This window comes from Rissa tridactyla, chromosome 3, assembly GCF_028500815.1.
Source record: "Rissa tridactyla isolate bRisTri1 chromosome 3, bRisTri1.patW.cur.20221130, whole genome shotgun sequence".
Taxonomy (NCBI): Eukaryota; Metazoa; Chordata; class Aves; order Charadriiformes; family Laridae; genus Rissa; species Rissa tridactyla.
In genome coordinates, this window is record NC_071468.1 from 66,652,253 (window position 1) to 66,676,388 (window position 24,136).

General features: G+C 38.0%; 1 protein-coding gene across 1 annotated transcript in view; it reads right to left on the reverse strand.

The window, feature by feature from the left end:
* The window catches only part of TMEM200A (transmembrane protein 200A), a 56,873-nt gene that overhangs the window by 3,416 nt on the left and 29,321 nt on the right, over nucleotides 1–24,136 (reverse strand). The window lies entirely within an intron of this gene.

Below are 24,136 nucleotides of genomic sequence, written 5' to 3' on the forward strand. Positions count from 1 at the left end.
GACAGTAGCAGAGAGCAAGTGCTCTTAGTGGTGATATATGAGGATTAAAGATGAAAATATTCAGAAGTCTTAATAGATGATTTATCTTTGGACTGGTCTGCAGCAAAGTCAATAATATCCTCTTACCTTGTATGTGGTTCAGATCATTTTAGCACTTTAGCTAGTAGTTCCGTTAAAAATTTCTATGACCCACAATGACTATGGATACAGCTCATTGTACATATCCCCTCTAAGAGATCTTTTCTTATACGTTTCAGCATAGATTAACACATATTTATTCCATCATTTAAAGAAGCTTTTATTAATCCTATTCTGATCACCTGAGTCTCAACTACAGAATCATTTTTGCCTTTCCGAATAAAGCTGATCCTCTTTTATGCATACCTTGATCTTTTTTCTCCCTTCTTGTTTCCTCATGGACTACAAATCCAGTAGCTCAGTTTAGTTTATCGCATAAGAAATCTTCATAAATTTCAAGTTCATCAATTCAAAGCTTCATGATTTGAGGAGGAAATCATTTCATTTTAGACTTGCTTTCATACCTGACTGCCCACTCCATGAGAAATATTAACCAGCACGTGTTTAAAAAGAGAAAGCCATGTTTGATAGTTTTTTATGAGTAAGAGTAATGAAACAACACATTTCAGGATAATTGTGTTTTATTTTACAAGGCATCTTATAATCAGACTCAAAAATAGTTTCTGAGCTTAATTAATGAATATTAGAATGAATACTAGATAATATTATAGAGTAAAATTAAGATACTATAAGGCAGGTATGAAAAAATTTGGTTCTCTGGTGGCCTTACTAGGCTCAGAGCTAAAGAAAGGCTGACATTCTGTTGCAAAGCAAAAGGCTCCGTGGCAAAGCTGGGGACAGTTTAACAAGCAGACAAAGATAAAGTTGGACTGGGTGAATAACAGGAGAGACTGTAAAGCAGAAGCGAAGCAAACGTGTGACTACTTGCAATTTACAGGCAGTAATTTTCATCAGATCTCTTAAAATATTTATGTTTTTTAAAAAATCTTAGTAGTGCACCCATGCAAAAAAAAAAAGATTAGATCTATCATGGTATGAGAAACAAACAGACACACTCTATATTTTGACACTATCACAGATTTCCAACACTGCAAACAGGTGTCGCATAACCACATCTACAAAGAGAAATCGGCCCAATCCACCAATTATGAACTTGGTTATGAAATTAATAGGGAATTTGAGATAGCTGGCCAAGTGGAAGGACTAATCCAGGAAAAAAAAAATGTACCCAGTGTTCATTATTAATCTGTTCAGCAGCAATTCATATGACAGACAGAAAAAGTAGCAACCTGAACTCCCTCCCTGCACCATCAATATTAAAGGACAGAGCGCTTTCTCTCTCTCTGTGAGAAACCTTTTCTTTATGAAGGAAAGACCTGAAAAAAGGCCCAGGATGCTAAGTATACAGCATTTTCTGAATTTCTGAAAGAGAAATTCATAGCATTATTCCAAAAATCACAGAAATTTCACTTGAAGTGTCAGGTTTGATGTTCCTAATCTCTCTGGAAAGTCTCACCCTTTGCAATTCACTTCCATTTTTATGCTGAGCAATTTCAATAGGTCAATGCCAATTTATTTCTTGAATGCTTCATGAAAAGCCATTTTTTAAATGTAACAATTTAAAAATCCCTGAGAGACAATTATTTGACATTGACAGTCTTTAAAAGTGAAAACAAAACTTTTTCATATGCCTATGTGTTTATGGGCTTCTGACAAAACAAAAGATCATTATTCTGTAAAACAATGTTTTGAACCTCTAAACAGAAATAAATAGGATTTATCCATTATAAAAGCTGCTGTACTTTGCCGTGACTCAATTATATGTAATTATTTTTCTCTATGAAATAAATTAAGAGAATTATGGTATAACCTTACTGAAATTAATAGATCATTTAGCTACAACCTAGTTTGTTCCATTATTCTCTTCCAGATCCCAGACCTTTGGGGGGGACAAGGTCTGGGACAGGTCTGGGACAAGGGACAAGGGGAATTTCCGTATTCTTGTGGTATTTTACAGGCACACATCAACGCAACCTGTCCATTCTCAGGGCTGCCAAGAAACTGCATGGCTATGACAGGATTTGTTATTTTGTGTACTGTACTGTGCTGTGCTTCTCACAGCTACCTGGGTTGCACAAAAGGGTGAACGGAATAAGCTCACATCTGCTTGCTAAATATTTTAAACATACCGCTAGCAAGAGCTCCTCTCTAACTCTGAAAAGCAGAGACAGAAAAACGTTCTTAAAAATTACATCTTAGGGTGCCGTTCTATAGAAAGCTCTCATTTGCAAATTTTACAAAAATTGCAGGTAAACCACATCTCAATTTCATTATTAATTGGTCACCAGTAACTTGAAAGACAGAGAGAAATTGAGATCTCTTAAAGTGCAAGTGAGAGAGAAAGAGGGATCTCTCAAGCCGCGTGGCTGGCTTCCTCCCAGTATTTCAGGGGAACAAGTCCCTCTGTTCACTTTCCCTGCATCAGAACCGGGACACAGGGGAGAGAAAGTCTGTTTGCAACGAGACGTGAACCTATTTTATACACAGAAAGGGTCTCTTTCCTATTTATTGAGTTCATGTCAGTATTATTAAATCTCCCCTCTTTCATGGAAAAAATCACATCCAGCTTTGTAAATAATAATTTGCAATAAGCCACAGTGTTGGTAAGGCTTAGATTCTGCTTAATATTAACAGCTGAATTTTTATCTCTTCTACAGCTAGTAAAATTAATGGTAGTAACAGACACATTGGTATGCCATAGCTTTTCAGAAAGCAATTACAATGAAGTGCATATTAAGAGGGAAACCTTTTTTTTGAAAACATTGTATTTAGAATAAAGTGACATTGTAGATACATTTGAATTATTCTGCAAAACTGTTTAGTTTCAGCACGTAACAGCCATAATGAGTGCCAGTGACAAATGCTGCTTCTCTTATTTAACTTAGTAGAGTGATTACATTTAGTTTTACTCTGGAGTCTGAATTCAAACTTCTGAACAAGCAAACCTTAGAAGACTTTGACTCGGAGGTAAAGAAAGATTATGCTAAGAGCTCAGAGAGCATCTATTTGGTGGCACTGTGAATGACACAGGCTTGCTCTAAAACGAATCAAATAATGGTAAAATGGATATGGAATACAGAAAAAAAGAAAGGGACAGGCCTCTAATTCATTTTATAAAACACAACCCTTTTGCTGACACAAAAGCACCACAGCTGCCGAGCTCCGTTTGAAGAACAAAGGTTGAGTGACTCTCTAACCTCATAGCTGCTCTGTTTGTTTCATCTTCAGCAAGAACACCAGGTCCAAAGGCCTGAACAGCTTTGGGCTTTACTCTTGAAAGAAGCAGTGGCCCAGATTTACCTCTACATTTAACTTCGCTTTGTATTGTGCTGTTGTTACAGAGTGGCCCTGACACCACCCCATCAGGCACTTAAGATCACCCAAGAAAAGCTTGTCTTGGTATAGATCCCGTAAAGCAGCTCCTGCTTGCTCTCACTCTTGCTCTTCCTCTGCATCATTTGCACAGAGGACAATGACTCAGGCTCGACGCCTCAGTTCTAACCTGGCCATCAGCAAGATGTACTTCACCTTTCATCCAGGCTGTAGGCTAAGCCCCACCCTCTGCATCTGGCATGCATTCCAGGAGATGCTCTAAAAACCCCAGCAGCAAATGGAGTGACAGGTTGTTACGTGCTCCTTAGCATGAAGAAAGGCGGGACCCCTCAGCAGCTGCTACTGCTGGTTATCTCAGGTGACTACAGCCAGCCTCAGTAGGGCCTGTGGAGAGCCGTGTGGCTAGGACAGAGAAAAGGAGCCAGAGGGAAAGAACTGGGTGACACCTGCAAAAGTATGGATGGTGGGTAAGGGGGTACAAGAGGGGCTGCAGCCCACCTAAGAAGAGAATACTAGAGCCATGCAGGAAAGGTTTGCAGCTGTGATGCAAAATGGGTAATGATAAAAGAAGCATCAGTCTGGGATGTGGAGTGACATCTGCTTCTTCCTTACATTACACTGGCTACCTAAGCCAAGCCTGCCAGAGAGGCTGGAAGGGATTCTCCTTTATCACCTTTCCATACAGGGAAAGGTTACTCAGATGCTCAAGGAAAGGCAGTCATAAAAGAAACTTAAGAAAGAAAGTAAAAACAGCTTTCACAAAACAGTTTGTTGTGTGTAACCACTAGACTCACATTTGCCAAGCAAAGAATGAAATATTCTTCTTAATTGAGTCAGGGATACAAAGGTAAGGCATAGGTAAATTATCGCAGACAAACTAATTTAGCACAGGTGGACAAGGACCTTTCTTTTCTGCCAGGGCACCAGGCAGTCACTGGAGATCAGACGGAAGGACGGGGCATTTATTCTGCTAGCATTACCCGTATCTGACTTTGCCAGCCTACAGGAAGGAAGGGAGGCAGGAGGCGGGTGACCTGGGACTCGCTCAAGTAGCTGCAGAGCACAGAGCTGCGTGAACAGGCTGGTCACTTCCAGAGGGAGGTATGGCAGATAAGGGGTGACTCAGCGTCCTTTTGAAGGTAGGAGCCATCTACATAAGTAACACCCAGTTATCCTTTGGAAGCTAAGCAAACAACAAAACGGCTGGGATAGGATTTGACAGGATTTGAGCCCAGTTGACTCATTGATTGATTATCCCAGATATAAGAGCTGTGTCAACTGCAAGAACCTATTACAGACTGCACATTTCTGCTTTAACAGCAGCTGAGGCAAGAGCTGCTATTTAGACAACGGCTCTGATGCTAGGCAGCCTAGGAAAATCAGAAAGATGCGGGTGTAAAAGCACAGATTCAATGGAAGGAATTGACTTAATAGCATGTTCTAGTGCCTCCAACTAACTTCTCCACAAACTATAAACTACTTATTTCTCCCTTTTGTCTATGAGGCTGCCACCTTAATACCCCTCTTTCCTACCTAATGACTAGCATCACCTTAACTGTACTGCTGTCAACGAACTTTTTTTCAGAGATGGTCTAACTATTAAAAACCTAATTGATCTCTCAGCAATTGATCTCAACTTGTAGTAAGCATTAAAGCTTGTGGCTCCTATTTTAGGTGCCCGAAAGCTTATATAAATTTTTCAGCTATTTTGGTACATATTCGTTATTACTTCTACCTACAACTTCTGTCTTTTGAATGCATACATAGTCATTTGAATTATACTGAGATCTTACACTTCATTTTAAACGTATACCAGCAGCAAAGATGGGATGCAAACTGAAGAATACTAGGATTGTATTTCTTTAATATTAATTGTTTTATTCCAAATACATTTTAGTGTCCCTTACCACTTAAAATCTTCTGTTTTCATAAATATTTCTTATTCTCATTTACTGTTTGAAAAATGATTGAAACTTAATTATGTGAAATTATCAGAACTGTACATGCTATTTCCCTGTAGTTCAGCTTTATTTAAAACTTTCTGAAAAGTACAGCTCTTGTGTTTCAGCAAAGAATTAAATGTCACTGCAGTAAGAAGTAGTGTGTGACAGAACCTGGTTTATATTACCATAGCATTTCCTATCTTATTATTTCAGCTGATTAGGAAAATTATTTCCCATTAGTACTTGATTCATTATCATTTAAGTGACTCAATTTCAAATTTTAACATGAGGAAAAATTTTAACATCAAGGAAAGCTGCTTTTACCTTTGATAAATCTGGAGTCCTAGAAATGAAGGAGGTATGAGAGAGACTGTTTACTCATGAAGTATTTCTCATAATCAAGAATGCAAATGATACAGTAATAAGAGAACTGATAACATAACTGAGTAAACAAATCAATATTAAGCTGTATTTAATACATGTATACTTTTCTCCTGATGTATAATATATAAATATCAATGTTCTCTATGCATAGAGGTTGTCATCTGATACAATCTGTTCTATTCCAAAGGCAGTTTTATAGGCCCAAAGGGATTAATCATTCTGGTAGAGATAATACAACAATAGCCAAACAGAGGGTGGTTCCACAAAAAGCAGAAAAATCATCCCAAATTATGGTTTTATTTAGCAGTTTAACAAGCAGCCCCCTCCAAGTGCCTAGCACAGCAATGGGACTACCTTACAATACATCTCTCTCCGCATATCCATTCCTCAAAAAATGAGCTGATTAAAAAAGAAAAGCAAGCAACGAAAAGACACCTTTTGTATTCATGATTATGAGGTATCTTAAGTGTACTTTAATTGACAATAGGTGAGAAGAAAGCAGATGAAATGTGGCATTAAAAATCTTCATAACCTCAGCTGGGATTTAAAAGTCATGCTAGCAAAAGCCAAGGATAGGAAATTGCATGCCTATTTAAAACACTAAAACTTCAAAACTTCCAGCTGAAACAAACACTTTGGGTTCAAATTCCCTTTAATGGTGCCTCTTTTAGGCTGTAAAGGGATAAGTTTAGGGACTAATCATGTCCTTTTAACCTCCTGGTTGCCAGTCAGATTATGGAAACAGGCCAAATCATGCAAGCAGTTTCACAGCAAAAAAGGGAAAGGCAAGCTGCACGTGGGTCAGGCAGTGCAAGAGCACCACGGTGTCCGAGTGGCAGCAACCAGACAGAAGATCAACTGCAGAGATTAAAAACTGAGGTTCCCTGGATCTTGGTAGACCATGCAGCTGTATCAAATGGTTTGTGTTTGATTTACAATAGTACCATTTTAAATAGTAAAATTTTTGCACTCATAAGCGGAAAATAAAAGCTTGGTATTAAGGACATGTCAAAATCCGTTGGGAACTTTGAAGTCTGACACTGATCCATTTATTTAAAAAATCTAGATCTGGCAGTGGTTTTCAAATCTGCACTGTACTGGTCCAGGCAACACCACAGGGGTCCAGCAGTTACCTCTGCAGAATCTGTGAAAGATAACTAGGCATGGCACATCAGAACTTCCCTTGAAAACCCTAACATTTTTACTGCTTTAAGGAATTCTGTCCTTTTGTGAAGAACAGAATAGCACTAATTTGGAGTGGATCTAGAAGGTGGACTGAACACACATCAGGAACAGAAGAGAAACAGCTCTTGGTTCTACTATAAAAAGTTCAATATTGAAACAAGGTAAGAAGGGAAAATGACTTGTGCCTGTTGTCACATGTTCTAACACCATGTGGCACTGTGAAGAGCTTGCCTCTGTCTTCTTGATCACCCCTCTGTGGGTACTGGGGAGCTGTTGTTAGGTTCTCCCAGAGCCACCTCTTCCCTGGGGCTGAACCAGCCCCACTTGCTCAGTCTGTTCGCAGGGCAAGAGCTTCAGCCCCTGACTGCCCTGGGGGCCCCACACTGAACCTGCTCCAGTCTGCAAACATCTTTCTTCACGTTTTATTACTGTGAAATTCCTTTTTTGATATCACCTGGGATTTTATTTGGCCCTAAACTAACTTGAAATAATCAACCGATAACTATGGAATTTGAACTAAAAATTACAAACTCAGAAATATGGATAAATACAATCGTAATCTAAGTGAGGATGCCTGTTATCCAGATTCGGGGAATGCCATGACTGCATTCTTTAAATCATAACAAACAAAAATCCCTTTTGAATGTCTTCATCACTTACAGTATGTACTACATATGTTAATTGTTTCAACTATTATGCCGAGGTCAAAAGTAAGGTGAGCACCCAGCAATACTGCACAAAGATGAATGCCTGAGCTGCTTACGCTCTTTGCTATTATTTCTTCTTCAGCCTGATCCTTTCAGCGGGTCATACATTGTAATTCTATGCAAAATCAGCAACATTCAATATTGGCAGCATTACACAGAGCTCGTTAGCCACTCACAAAAGCACAGAGCACACATCAAAGACAAAGAGAAAGAACCTGAGTTTCTATATTTTGCTTTCAAGACACTACTTTATGACTTGGCCTAGATTTGGTCTACAAGCTTTTGCCTGGCCCAGTTGCACTCACTTTTAAATTTGTTCCTTCCTCAACTACATCTACTGGTACACTGGGGTAAATCAGGTGTGAGTCTATAGAACTTCATGGATTTTACGAACGTAAAACTCATGTTGCATGAGGTTGGCACCAGGTCTCTTAGGTCCCAAAGAGCCTTCCAGTCATCATACACCAAACCAAACCTGTTCTTAGGCCACTAAACACCTGACTCATGTGACGTAAACCCACGTACCCCACCATCGTCGCATGTGATGTACCAGATTCCCAGCTGTCCTGCTCTCTGTAGCTGTACCAGCTTAGCTCAGGTCCCAGATGACAGACTAAAGAACGCAAGCTCTCAGGCACTTGGCTGTATGTGTTTGTGGAATGCCTACTGTAATCTCTGTGCTCACTGTATTCAATTATCAATAAATTGAGAGCTGTAACTTGTAAGACAAGTGTAAGACACACACTTACAGAAGTGTGCCCCGATAACTTCTTTACTTACACACAGAGATTTTTACTTCTTCTGCACAGATACATCACGTCCTGTTCCAAAATACATTACAGAAATACAACAAAAAGCAAGAGGGAGCTAAAAAGACTAGGGAAACCAAAAATGGGAAGAGGCTTTATAAGATTTGAAGAAAAAGGTGTTTAAAAGGTGATTGACTAATACAGTCTTTTAATTTTCTTCCTAGAAGAAAAAAATACACACACAGGAAAATAAAAGCTGGATATATAGGCCACTTTTATTTGCTTGCATTCTCCAGTTTGTCTGAGTTTTTCTACTAAAAAACAGCTAGGGTTTTTTTAGCCTAAATTGAGTAAGGTGATAACTGTCCTTTACGACTAAAGTGACAAAATCTGTTTCTAAGCTATTTTAGCACTTTAGTTTGTGTAAATCCATTTTCTAGTGAAAATCCGTGCTACAAATGGAAGCAGATATTGTCTATTTAGACAAATATTCATAAGTATTTTTGACACATTTGTCCATTCACATTATTAGCGTACATATTCAGTAATTAGAAATGATCCTGGGTTATCTATGTTTACAGGTGAAATAAGTAGACTATTCTAAATGTTTTATGTCGTGCAATCTATCTGCTTTCAGTATAAACAGAAAGTGAAGCTTTTTATTGAAAATAATTACTTTATGAGTACAATCTAATTTAAAATGTGTAAAAGAAGCATGTGGATCGTTATGCATTTATTCTCTTTTTTTCCCAGTTTTTATCTTTTAGACATTACAAAGAGCAAAAGGAAGCTTCTTTTAGAAGTACGAAAGTGAAAACTGAGATACTACTATATCCCAGCAACTCTAGAACTGAAATCCCAAATGCACAGAACTAATGGGAATTCTGAAGCAAGCTCACACAATGCAGATCAGATTATTGATCAGCTGTCAACCACAAGTCATGAAACAAATTTTACAAACGTCCCTAGATGTTTCCAAAAGACTGAATCTGTAAAAGCAGAATAAAAGGTATGCTCTCTGTCACCTACTGCGAAGGAAAGGCATGACTAAACATTCCAGGGCTCAGTGTGCCAGGTAAATTCAGTTTCTTAATAAAAAACAAACATGAAACAAGATCGAAACTGGTAGGAAATATCTTCATTTACAAGTACTAGGATTGCTGGTTCTTCAATTCTCGTGCACAAAATTTCGAAAAAAAACAGTGGCAAGCACTTGATGTGGAGGTATATAAGCACAAACAATGCTGGAGTGCCTTAGCTACCATTTACATTCACGTTATCTAGGTTAACTAGCAATCTGTTACTTGATTTAGTCAGAGGCAAAATCTCCAGCCTAGACACACACTTAATGTAGGCAGTGACCAGCTGTCATGACACCAAACAAATGTCCTTATCTGCATTACATGCTCAGTTAATCATACTAATTAGAAGGTTCTAACAACTGTAATTTCCCACTGTATACAAGTCCAATGATTGCAAGATCAAATAATATCAGGAACAAAATGAAGTAGAGGCTTTCAAAGAAGACTTAAATAATACATGTATTAGATATGAAACCAAATCTATTTGCCGCACAACTACGATGTCTAAGTAAAGCTTTCCCTCTGACCTAGAAAATATTTCTTGTTCTATAAAACGTACAAACTCAAGTGAGTAGGAGCTATCATTCTCTGTTTACCATCAGAGACCTAGGACCAATTTTTTCAAACATACTCAAATAATGAAAGAGCCCAACTCCGAAAAGTACTTAGGTATCTACACTGAGTAGTTGTATTTGAAAATATCAGTGCATGACAGAAGTACAAAAAAGATGTTAAATGCCTGACTTAGCAGAACATAAGGACCCAAGACCAAAAGGTAACCATGAAAGCTACCTCTCCATTAACCCTGGCAACATAGTTTTAAATTAGTGGCTGACACTTGTGTGGAAAGTCGAGTGTCCTGGGTGCCAAGCCCCTCCATCAGCAGGAGGCTTTCTTCTGTGTCATTAGAAAAGTCCGTGCAAGGGGTCTTTGTAACAAGAACTGGAATTTGGACTCCAAATGCCCCAGCCACAAGTTGAGAGCATTTACATGGCCAACAGGAGGAGGCAGTTCAGCACAGCTGTGGCCCTATGCTATCGTTACACTCATCTGGTCTGTCATTGCCTTCTGAAATCTTCTTTGAGGACTATGATCTAAGAAACACTAAAAAAAACATGGGTCAGTGTTGGGATGTCTTTTACACTGAAGACCTTTGTGCGAGTTAACTCACCCTGCCAAGAAGCAAGACAAATCAGGCCTGCCTAAGGTCTCTGTTGCCGTAACTAGCAAGGTCACAGTATCTGAGCTGCAACATTTAAAGACAGTTCCATCATGTCTACACTAACTTTCAATGACTCAGGGGTGCAGGTGGACTCTCAGATAGTTACGGTATCATTATATTCGTCCACAGGGGCAGAAAAATCAGTGCATGAGGAGGTTTAAGCTACTCTATGTTGGCAAACCAATTAGGCCATTGTTATATGCTAGCTATTATTCGGACATTAATAATGGAATGAAAATTTTCTTGGGCCTCAGGAATCCCGCAAAAAGAAGTAAACTGGTTAGTGTGATACTATTACCAATATGTCAACAATAGTTTCAAATGCTAGGTACAAAAAAGGGATAGTGAAGTACTATTTCAGAGAGAATGGAAAGCATAGTTCAAAAATACTTTTGGTATCCCACAGTCGAACATTTTTGCCCATTAATGGATGCCACAGAAATAAATTATTATTAAATTAACAGTAAAACTCAACCATGTCTTCAGCTGTAGACTAGAGTGATCTAGCCAGACATCCACATGGGGGCATCAGTAGAACCTGTAAGCATCCACATGGCTACTCAGCTTGTTGACTGGTAAACGCGAGTTACAAAATACACATAAGAGCAGCAGTTTCAAGACACAGAGACCAACAAATTAATATTTCACATATAAAAAACAACATAAAAGTCAATATCAAGGTTTAAATTAATTCCCATTATGTAAATCACCCCTCACAATTTCTTCTGTACTTTTAATCAACACCATTATCACTTCCGTTGTAATAACCGCTCTCTTTGTGGCAAAACACCCAAAACTAAGGGTACTGCAAACATCAGGAATCCACAGGGAACCAAGTAACCTATGAGTACTGAGATGCTAAGAGAAAGGCACACTGAAATACTGTGGGTCACATTTATGGAATTGTATCTAAAGCTTTGGTGGCAAAATTCACTCCTACAGATACATGATTTGCTTAAAAAGTCTCTTTCTTCTTTTACCGTGAACAATCCAAACCAGGCTGTACTATTGGGGGTTAAAACCAAACAATTCCTAGGTAGCAGATCAAGTAAGGCCAGTTAAATATAGCAGAAGAACTGCTTCCTATGCTACCTCCTCACTTCTACTTGCTTCCAGGATGCCCAGGTGTTGTTCACACAGGGGACTTTGCATCTACCACAAAACTTTCTTTTTTGACTCTTAAAAGGTCTTCCTTCCTCTACACTCCGCCCTGTTGGCCTACATTTCAAATATACACAGCTTTTCCATGGGACCACAGCGACTGAAATATGTCAGGATTGCTATTATTTCATTTTGCCTCTATGAATCAGCATATGTCTGTCCTGCTGTTTTCCAGAAAACCAGCTCCATCCAGTTGTTCCAGTTAGATTGAGTCCCTAAGAGAGAGTTTGTGGAATCGTAGGCTGCCAGGCTCCAGACAAATGTGAATATTCCTAATACATGAGGAATGATAAATGGTACTGATGCCCTAGTTAAAGACCTATTAACAGATGCGTTGCCAATAGTGTGCCAGCTTATCTAGTGTGTTGCTCAACTTCAATGCCCTCCATTCATAAAGTCTATACATCTGTGTTTTAACATACTTAGGCTACCCTACATAATTTAAAACATGACCCATACGACCAGGACAGATGTCAACACTGACTGATACTACTAATAATATTAGTAGTAATAAAATAATAATAAAATAGTAATATTTTAATTTTAACAGGAGATGTCAACTTTTATTAGCATGTAATATAGGCTGCAATTTATTAACAAACTACTTGCAATTTATTTTTTTTAGCTCCTTGATGTCCCCTCACTTACATTGCTATTGCTACACCACCTTATGCTATTAATATTTGACTGACTTTTCTTTAGTTTGGGTATGGTCACTGTTAGTTACCAAGATAAATGTCAATTTATTTAAACGAAAATCCTCCTGACTTAAAACAAAGCCAGCATAATGTTCAAGCACTTACAAATCAAAGTAAGGCACGTTTAAACTAAAATGAATGCTTGTTAAAAACTGCTCGTTGATCTGTGATGTAAATATAGGCAGCATAAACAACTAAGAAATTATTTCAAAAAGGAGCTAAAAGTCAGGAAGAGAGAAAATATAGAGCCAGGTTTTTCTGGCTCTGTAAAATTTGTGTTTATGTCTTAATGCTTTAGGGCCTTCTCAGCCCATCACAGAGCATTTGTAGGTATCAGTCAGCCTGGTATGTCTGAATCTTTAGCCCAACTTCTGAATACTGTTGAAGAGAAAAGAAAATAAAGGTCAGTAAAACTCTCTCAGCAGACTACCAAATACCAACAGATACAGAGCGCGTTACCATTTTTCCTTTTAAGAAACTACTGCAAAATTACCAATTCCATGTAAGAAAAGCAGGATGAAGAAATAGGCAGAGGGAGGTAAGTTGACAACGTAGTTTCAGGTTGAGCAGCAGGAAGTTGCCAGCAGTCCACTATAAAGTTTCCAGTTCAGAGTGTAGGGGAAAGGGTGAAATACCGTGTCACCTGCTAATTATTTTTTCAATAGAAGGCTATCAATGTGTTACCAAATTACTTGAAATAGATTTATTTAGACAGCTAAAGCAACATGCAAAAACTAAATGAAAATTATTGAAGCATAATCGAAAGTATTCATTAAAATTCACAGAAAATATACAGAATTCTTGTTAACAAATATTTATTTATGATTCGTCCTGTCTCACAGTTGTGTTTAAAGGTCACCGTTCAATGCATGTTCCTCCCAGTGGAAAGACAGCACCGATGCCAATGTATGTGTGGAGTAAGAGGCAATAGACATTAATATGCAACAGGCATTACGGAACAGTTGGGACTACCAAGATTAGTGCAGTTAACATCAACCTGCCTGAAGTGTAACCATTCTCTAGTTTTGCAAGATACTGTCCTAACACGGGTCAATTCTGAAGACAGGTACCAAGTTAGCTCTTTCACTTCCTTGTGGGAGCCTTGAGTGCTTCGATGCTGCAGAAAAGGTGCTTCCTAGAATATCATGGGTAAAGTAAACGGGTTATATATATACACAAGTCCAAGTTCATTATGGGACTAAAATGTGAAGAAAGTAATTACTGCTTGTTCAAGGCAATGAAAGCACCTCGACAATGCCACAGCAAGACAGATACATGAGAAAGTAAAAGGTGAACTGTTGTTTTTTCTAAAAATGTGTCCAAGAATTAGCAGAGCAAATATTAGAAGGAAAAAGTTCTGTACAACATGAACTGAGCTGGAGATTTGAAATAGTGGCTGATAGAGCTGCAAACATTGAGGACCACCCAGAGTGAACAAAAAGACAGAGGAGCACGCAGAGAGATGAACCAGATAGTGTAACTATGTGCAAACAGCCTGGAATGTCAGAGATAGAATGTAACTTAACCAATGCAAATGCCAAAAAAATGAAGATAACAAATGAGAACACGCTAGGAGGCAAGGAAAAATCAAATCAACACAGACCTACACAAGCAATGAAAAAACATGACAGATGAGAATGAAACCAAAAGGGAAGGTAAAAGAAGCATCTGGTTATGAGAACTGTTTGATTTGTAGGAAATGTGTAAGGTCTGTGGGAGTTAACGAGTCGGATACACTTGCAGCTGCTGCCAGATTTGGAAGCAGATCACATCCTCCAGGTTCAGCTGGAGGATAAGATTTTACAGAACAAGAACCTCCTTTTCCTTTCATATCATACTGTTGTTTTTTCCTCTACAGAAAGGATGAACCATCACCTGCCCAGAGGCTGAAATTACCACTTCACAGGTGCTTCATTCAGGCTTCTCATTTACTCTTCAGTTTTCCTTATCCTAGAGCACTGCTAAGACACCAACAAGAAACAAGAAAACTTGCTACAGTCCTCGCAGAAGTCATGGGCTGCTCTGTGCTCGATCAGTATAGCCAACTAGCAGAGCCACCACTGGACAGAGAAGTGCACAGTACTCTGAGAGGTCCCATAAGCACCTAAGCCTCAGACACTTATGGCAAGCTGGCTCCCTTGGAAATGTGCCTGCATTGCCCTGGTACACGTGTGCGGCTTCTCATGCTGCCTTGACATCCCAGGGTGTGGTTCTAAGAGAGGCACATCCCAACCGAGAGTGTTCCAAATTCCAAACATCTCTGATGCTTCTGCCTTTCAAATAGCTGCGAATTTGAGAAAAGGTTTAACACAAGCCTTCTGTGATTTTTCACGGCTGAGTTGCTGAGTGGCTGCAAGAATGGGTCAGAACAGAGGACACTCGCAACACTTCTGCTGCAGCCCTCAAAAGCTAAATTCAGAAAAGAAAGATCCAAAGATAAGATGCCTACTACATAATTAGAAATGTAATTTCTGTACTATCAGAAAATAGGATAGAACATGTTGGTATTTTTGGTTTTGTTGTTCTTGTTGGTAAATTTGTATTTGTTGTAATATTTTATTCAGGATCTTTGAAGAACTTCTGGCCAGCTGCAGACTGCAACCATGAATATACCCAGCATTTCAGATTGGCTGAAAGCTGTGTTTAGATTTTTCACTTGGACATTCTATCTCCATACAGTTCCAAGTCACATCTTCCAAGCCATGGAAAGATGCTTATATAGTAGGCCGCTATTACGTACTTACTGATAACACGTGGCACGCTTTCTCTGCCACCTACACAGAAGGAGACTTCCATGTGCCCAGGAATAGTCAGTGACAATACTGAACCTGATGGTTTCCCAAGGGCTGTTACTACATGCCTTTGCCATAACAGGAGAACAACATTCAGCTCATCGCTGCCAGACATGCTGAATTAGGGACACAGTATTAGGATCCTAGCGCTCAATATTTGTCTCCTTTATTTAAGCTGACTTAAATCTGCAAACAGAAACCCAGCTGTGCACTCTTTTCCTAACTTTTCAGTTCATAATACATACATGGGTCCACAAATCTAGCCTGACAATTCCACGTGAGACACAAAAAAAATTACCAATTTTACAGGAAGCTTGAGTATGTATATTATACGGAGCCAGGGCAGAACCTTAGTGGATTGTGAAACAAGAAAAACCCAGATCATAGAATCATAGAATCATAGGGTTGGAAGGGACCTCTAGAGATCACCTAGTCCAACCCCCCTGCCAGAGCAGGGTCACCTAGAGCAGGTTGCACAGGAACGCGTCCAGGCGGATTTTGAATGTCTCCAGAGACAGACACTCCACCATTCCTCTGGGCAGCCTGTTCCAGTGCTCTGACACTCTCAGGGTAAAGAAGTTCCTTTTCATGTTTAGGTGGAACTTCCTATGCTCAAGTTTGTGCCCATAACCCCTTGTCCTGTCATAGGGCACCACTGAAAAGAGCCTGGCCCCATCGATGAGTCAGCCTGCTTTGGGACTGGTGGGACAGTTCCTAAATAATCCCTAAATTACCCTGGAAGGAATTATTCCTTCTCCAGCTCCCTTGCATGCAGTCTACATGTAGAACCTTTCTTGTTAAAATAGTCTCACTTAAACTAAAATCATTACAGAAATGGCAGTGAAGAGTGCTACTGTTAATGACATCATCAGCCCCTGGTGCCATAAATATCATCCCACGTGATCTTGCTCACAGAGGATCAGCAATGTAAGGAGATTCTAATTTTCTTTCCATCTGAGGTATGATATAGATCACTCAATTCCCAAAGCAGGACCATGGTGCCACCTAAACTGCTTTCAGAACTGCTGGGACATTGATGTCACTCTAAAAGCCTCAAGTCCTGCAAGCCCTGAGATGTGGCACAAAGTTGAGATGCCAATGTGCTGTCTTTTTCTAGCTTAGAAACTCACAATCCATACATGATGCAGCACCCTACTCCTCCTCTATTCTATTCTACTGCTGTTATACTCATGAATAAGCATAGTGACACCTGTCCTTGGTGAGTGCCATACAGTCCTAATTGCATGACACCACTGCGTAGTACTTGTTCTGGAAGAGCATTACTGAAGAACACTGATGAAGTGCAGTAGAGCAACAGAATATTTATATGAAACCTTCAATTTTCCAGCACTTCCTGATTATCTTCTGATTTGAGCTGTGTGACCCCGCTGAGCATTAACATTGATTTTTTAATTTAATTACAGACACTCTGGCTTGGAGAGCTGTGACATTCTGAAATTCAATTGAATTGGGCTTGCCCTGGCCTCTTCCTAATACACACTGTGCTGATTAATCCAATCCTGTTCTGATTTTCTGCAGTGCAGGCTACATTTATCTGTTCCCATTCCTTCACAACGAATGCCATTTGCATCCCTGATTCAGCACTGATTAACCATATGCCCCACATCAGCTTACTGTACTTCGTTGAAACAGTTTTCACAGAAAACTATTTCTTTCAAAAGAACAGGGGCGGTAAGAACAAGACAAAGAAAGGGCAGATAGGAACTCAATATGTGTTTTGGGGAGGGATTTACAGATTTAGATTTGTATAGGCTACACTATTATTCAGAACATCTTTATTCATCTACATCTTTATTCTCATCCTTTCCTTTTGATAGCACATGTGATTGTATTACAGCTCAATATTTTATCTCACCGATAACATAAGTAGATTACACCCAGTGCCAACTCTTGAGGACCGATGTTAGCCATGGGATAATGACAAATATTTGTTTACTCCATTGGCTCATGGAAGGAATAAGGGACTCGTCTTAGCTAAGAAGACCGATTCATGTTTCTTACCTATAAAATCATAAACAGACTCCAGCGTACCAGAACTTACTCTTAGTCAATACCACAATAAAGTCATGATCCAGGATGTCCAGAATATAGCTATAAAAATTATGTCATCAGGAGATTATCACCATTAGAATTTAAAGCACTTTAAAAAGTTTAATATCCATTTCCTCTTCATGGAACAACTAATGCATAAGAAAGCTTAGAGCAAAATTTTAGAGTGATTCAGAACCTCTTTCAGAAGTTACCTGGGAATCTTCATTCAAAATTGAAATTGAGCTACCAAATTACCTAGAAGTTTTTGACGTTTACCCTTAGGGTCTGAACCTGCAATTACGGAAAGGTTTAGCTTTAAGCATTTGAACATTAGAGCTTCCTAGTTTCCATCTATTAACTGGGCCATGGCTCCTTTTCTGTGACCCTACAACACCCTCGTCAAATTCCTATTTACTAAGCACCAAGTAATTAAGTTATAACTGTTTCCCTTGACAGCTATTCCTTCCTCATTCTTGCCCTAGTCTCCACATACATCAACTTTATACAGAATTAGGTTTTAAGAATTCAGGCAAGCTTTCAGCTGAAAAATTCACACCTTGCTGTCTGCAGATCTGTAGAGCTTTATTGTCTAATTGTCTCTGTTAATGGGAAAAGGAGGAAAACCATTTTAAACAAGAATATGCAGGCCATATTGTTCTTCTTTAATGTATTTATAAGATGATGCCTGTCATTATTTTGGGACAAAATCTTTGCGTTTTTCACTCTCTATTTCAGCAGTGCAGTCTGCATGGGGTTTTGAATTGCACACATAAAGCAGATTTAAAATACGTTAAGTAATGCCCAAATTCAAGAATTCCTCCTTTAAATTATAGCATTTTTATATAGCAACAAAATATAGAATCATAGAATCATTTAGGTTGGAAAAGACCCTTGGGATCATCGAGTCCAACCATCAACCCCACTCTACAAAGTTCTCAAGGATGTCTGTTTGTGTGTATAGAAAAAAAAACCCAACTGTCAAATCAGAAGGTGTTAGCAAAGTTACTATCAAAGACTTACCAGTCTTTTGCTGAAAGGACCTTTCTAATTATAAAGTCTTTCAATTTTGCTTTTTAAAAATATGCTTCCTTGTAGAAATGGAATGCTCTCCTGTAGAAAATTACAGGGGAGGGGGAAAAAGAATAATATATCACAAATGAACACAGAAAACATTATTTATTATAAAATATGCCTATGGTATATGGGCAGAAGCAACAGTTTCTTCAAAAGCTCTCTGTCAGTTGAGTATTTAACCTGGGGACTTAGCATCAACGTTGTTAACATGCTTAGTAACAAGAATGGTGATACATATGTAAATTCAAAATCATGCCTCATTCTATTGTCATACGAATGATTACACAAGGGCTACATTACTGAATATACCACACATTACAAATTGGATTCTTTACACAAACAAAAAGTAAACATATTAACAGAATAAACAAATTATATAAGGCTTTATTTTTCCCTATACAGGCTGCCTTGCTGAAACATTGAAGCTGGCCCCTAGACACAGTCTTCTTCACGAGGATCACTTCACATTTTACATTTAATATTCAACTGCTCAGTAAACATTAATTGTGTTCTTTCTCTACACAAAATTAAAAAGAAATCCATGCTTTGTACCATGTCAACTAGAGCACTTTAACATTCAGAATAACTTCTACAAATATAAACTCTTGCCCGTTAGGTGAAAATGTTTCTTTGAATATTTTTTAAATACTCTTTCTTCAATGCTGCTTTTAAAGCCAAACTAAAATCTAGTGAGAAAACATATAGTTTAGTCCCTTTACCAATGTCAAAGATAGCACCAAATATTGTTCTAAAAATACAAGACTGGAAAAGATGTTTGGTTCATTACTTTACAATCAAAACCTATTTATAATCTCTTTCAATAAATCTACTGCCCCTATTTTAAATGTAATGTATTTGCTCCCGCCCTCCCACTGGGATCGCTTTACCCCAATGTCTAAAAATATTCTTCTCACTTCCAGTTCCATTTTATTGCTGGATGATGCTCATTTTATGCTTTTGTGCCACATATTCTGAGATAGTTGAAGTCAACTACATTTTTGAGTTAAGCTGCATCTCTGCTATTGAGACAACACAGCGCTATTACTCTCTCTAATGAAATAATTTGTTATGGTACCTTCAGAATTCCCAGTAGTATTAAGCAGGACAGATTCATCACTTTTTACAGTCTCAGAGCATTTGTTTGATCCAACAATACACTTAACTAAAAGCTAAACTTTAAGAACAGGGGTATTGCAGCTGACCTTGACAGCATTACAAGTGTGTTTCACATTTTTTAAACTAAAATGCTCTATGCATTGATGGGTTGAAGCAATATGCTCCACAAGTGTCAGACTGAGGCCAAGGGAGCAGGAGATCAGGATCAGAGGTTGCCAATACAAAGAACAGGCACAAGAGCAGATGCGGCAAGGACGAGCTTACGCATCAAGAAAGAATAACCTAGGGTAAAACTTTTTGGGGGGGGTTTGCTGTTCACTTTTAACACCATAATTCTTATTCTTTTAAGATCATACCTATTAAGACTACTCTAACAATGTATACTATATTCGCATATGATGCATTTGATGAATTAGAAATTAAAAAATAAAATTACTCTACCTGATATCAATGATTGAGGGTTTCTTTTTGTCAAGTAGCTAAAATGTTTCAAACCAAGCTATTTTTAAGTCTAAGTCCATTACATGGAATAAGCATAAAATTATTATTTGGGAAACATCATCATATATTACAGATTGAAAAACACCCTATTGTATAGTGCAGACCTTAAGTATTATACTCTATTTGCACACTCATGCAATACAAAGCAAATACTCACGTATCGTTCTATCTCCTCCTTCTCCTTTCTCAGATTCTAAACCTAGGCTTCACTCTTTCTGAAATAATCATAGTAATGGGAGCAAGAAATGTGCTGTAACCTTTGGTGCCACCAACTGCTGTGAGGAAACATGCAAAATGAACTGAAGTTATGACAAACAAATGCAGGATCAAACACTCAGGTGTTTGTTACAAGGCGGTGGATGTTTTCCAGTTGCACAGACTGGGGTAAGGTCTTTCCTGTTCCTGCAGTTCTTTCCTGAGCTGTAATCCTGCCGAAGTTTTTATGTAAAAGATTCACACAGAGATGCTGAGGGGCTCACGTAAGAAATTGCTGCTGGATCAGGGTGGTTCTTTCAAATGGACTGTAGGATTTAAGTTTCCTACAGGTTCAGCACTGTTATTGTCTTTTGACTTATTAGCTGTTTCAGAAGAATCTGCAGTTCACTTTTTTATGGATAGGTGACTTCAATCCACATACAGACATCTGTGCAAATCCTGCAACATGCAGTTGAAGAAAGGCTACATTTTTCATACTTTTTTCCCTTTCCTTGCTTCTGGATTGATTGAGGTTTTGGTTATTCATTTTTTCCATGTTGCTTTGTTTTCCTCATTGTCACCTAAATTTATTTTCTTCAACTATTCAAAACTAACATATTTGACAACTGTGCAGAAAATGTATTTTTTAAAAAAATTAGATTGCTCTTCCCAGATCCTGAAGACAGTGTTACCCAGCTAACGTAAGTTGGAGGGAGAACAGACTGATGTCTTCAGCAAATCCTGAAGGGCTTGAAGTCTTTTTCTAACCATAAAAGGCTGATTCCTTAGTAACAGAGAATATGCAACATTTTATATTCTAGGCTATCAGTTGAGAATAACATGATGAAAGCATATATATATATATATATATCTCCACCATACAAAAAGACTTTTAAAAGCTGGCTTCAGAACAATTATCCAGTTATAACAGCAAAGGCAGTAGTAGCTATCCAACTTGACTATAATGCAGACAGAATCTAGATCAGTTCCCTAAACTTTATTTGTAAAAACCATTCTGGTGAATCATGGCAGTGGAGCACCTAACCTGGTATCTTCCCTCTGTCTGGTAACACATGCAAGAAGCCCTGTGTTGCCAGTTGCAAGGCATACCAGCCACAGAAAACAAATTTCTCCCTAATTACAACAGAAAGATCCTTTGTTTTAATTTTCATTATTATTGCCCAAAATACTGCCAGCAAACATTTAATCTTTTGAAGCTTATAAAGCTTTTGATTTCAAATATGGAATGTAAAGTCTTGTTTCCTTTGATTATTTTTTTGATTTGTTGAATGCAGTCCAGTTCACACGTGGGTGAAGAGGAAACACCCCCATTCATTATACTCATTGATTTGTACACCTTTAGCTTGTCTTCCGTTATATGTTCCCTACCTGAGGTCCAACCCTTTCAGTACAGTATCTTCCAAGAATTTTGTCCTTTATGAGAATAGTTCTTATGAAAATTCTCCTACTGCCACCCTAAATCCTGTTTCTCATAGTCTTCTATTGTCGTCTCATAGCCATCCACTCTAGCTGCCATCCATCAGCATGAATGAAGAGTAGGTGAAGATGTACACATTAGACTGTAAACTCTACAGGGCAGACGTGCTGAACGTGATTCTTTGTTGTCTTCTAAGCTGTGCAGGAGCTCACACCTAAGCACAGCAGGTTGTGTACATCACTACCACTCGAATGTGGCAGGGCATCCTTCCCACTTTGCATTCCCTCCAGTCAATAGCAAAAAACTAAGTCAATTAAATCTTGAATCATTTTTAATTAACACATGATTTTAAAGTGTTTTCTGTTACTAGAAACATTTCAGAAATGAAAGCAAATGCTCAGAATAAAGTTGGCTTTGACTCTAATTAGTGAAACACTTTGCAAATATATAAAGCAAATCTTTTGTTTCAGTTCTAATCATTGACAAATGTGGCCTCATTGGAACCATCCTGACAGTCACTCACAAAATTGTGAGGTAAGATTGTGTCCTATACTGCTTAGGGGAACATTATTAAAACAAAGATAAACTTGCAGCCAGTGAGATTCAGATGGATTGTTTTTACTAAGCATAAACACAGATGTTTTCTTCAGTCACTACCTGAATCCAGGCACTCCAGATTAACAAAAATTAAATTCTCCTATCGTTATAGACAAAATACAGATAAAGAACCTACTGTGTACTCTCATAAACCACATATCATATACTTAAGAGAATATCTGTTGCATAACAACAGTGAATTTAATTATTTTGTTTCAACAGTGAATTTAATTATTTTGTTTATCTGTGAAGATTTATGCGAAGATATATATCTTTGCATTTGCATCCTGACATGACTAATGAAAGTACAGTGTTTTCTCTGCAACTAATTCGTTTTCACTTAATACGGCAATGACTGATTAATTTCATTTTCTGGTGTGGAGGACATCCTGCAACACAGTCAATGTTGCTTCAGAACCTTTGAACTTAATTATCTCCAAATAGAAGGCAGAGTAATAGATACAATTTTCTCTCTCTTTTTCTCTTTCTTTATCTCTGAAATTACCTGCTGTGCATCAGAAGATTTTTCAAAGATTTATGGTTAAGCAAATGCTACTCTTATTGGTGCCCAATTCTCAACAGGAACTTTGCATTAGTAAAGCAAGTAAAATTCGATCTGGAAATGTCTGTTAGGATTATGCTTAATGTAATTTATTTAAACTCAATTAGAAAAAAAATTCACCTACAAATTAGAGGCCTGGTCCTACTTTTCTAAGTGCATATAAAATTATGACTGGCTTGTATGGAAGTTTTGAATGTGCAAGGAATACAAAATGGTATTAAAGGATATTAAGTTGCTCCTCTAACACAAAATAGGATTATGAATATCAAATAACTAGACTGTGGTCAAAACACACTGGTGATGAGATCTCTTGAATTTTGAGAACACAAATTTATGAACATGCCCTCTCAATATGGAACAAAGTTAGGTATTTTAGTTCAATTTCTAATGGTTTTAAACAGCATTCAGAGACTTCTTACATCATTGCCAAAATGTTTTTCCATTCCACATTTGCAGAATGGAATCACAAATTCTGAGACATTATTGAAAAACAATAAATCAGGTATGATGGCTGAGTCACAAGAATCAAGATGGCCATTACACTACTGGGTGAAATCCTAATTGTTAACATCAGTTGCAAAATTTGCATTGACTTAAACAATGATAAATCTTCATTTGTGAATTAGAAGTTTGTTTTGTGGATATTCTGAAGGATTCCTTTCACACACACTACCATAATTTGGAAGCTACACGAGTGTGGGCAACATCACACAGGAAATGAAAAACTATAGGATGGAATAATGAAATTTCGCTAACAATGCTAGTTTTTCAAAACTAAAATATAATTATTTCCTAGAGGATATTCAGTAACATATGCGCCAAGTCAGCATTCTGAATTTTTAGTTGCCCATATGCTGGGAAATCCTAGGCCCAGTACCCTTGCAGTGATCCTAAAAATGGAATGATATGGAAAATTTTTTCCACGTGAACGAAAATAGCTTTTAGCTTTCTTAGCAAAACCTTAAACAAGCAAAACTAGTTCTGGGTCGACCAACAGGGTTTTTTATGTGTGTCATTAGCAGTTTAAAAATATTTATTTTTACAGTGAATTTTGACTAAAAACATCCTTTTGAGAGGAAAAAAGAGGTTTCACTTTCAAAACACTGAAAAAATATTTTGGCTGCTTCAACTTTTGTTTTCATTTGTTACTATTTTAAGCCAAAACCACCTGCTGAAAGTAGTATGGAAGCCCATACAGGGTTTGGTTTTTTTAATCTATGCTGCATTTTTGGCAAAAAGATTTAAT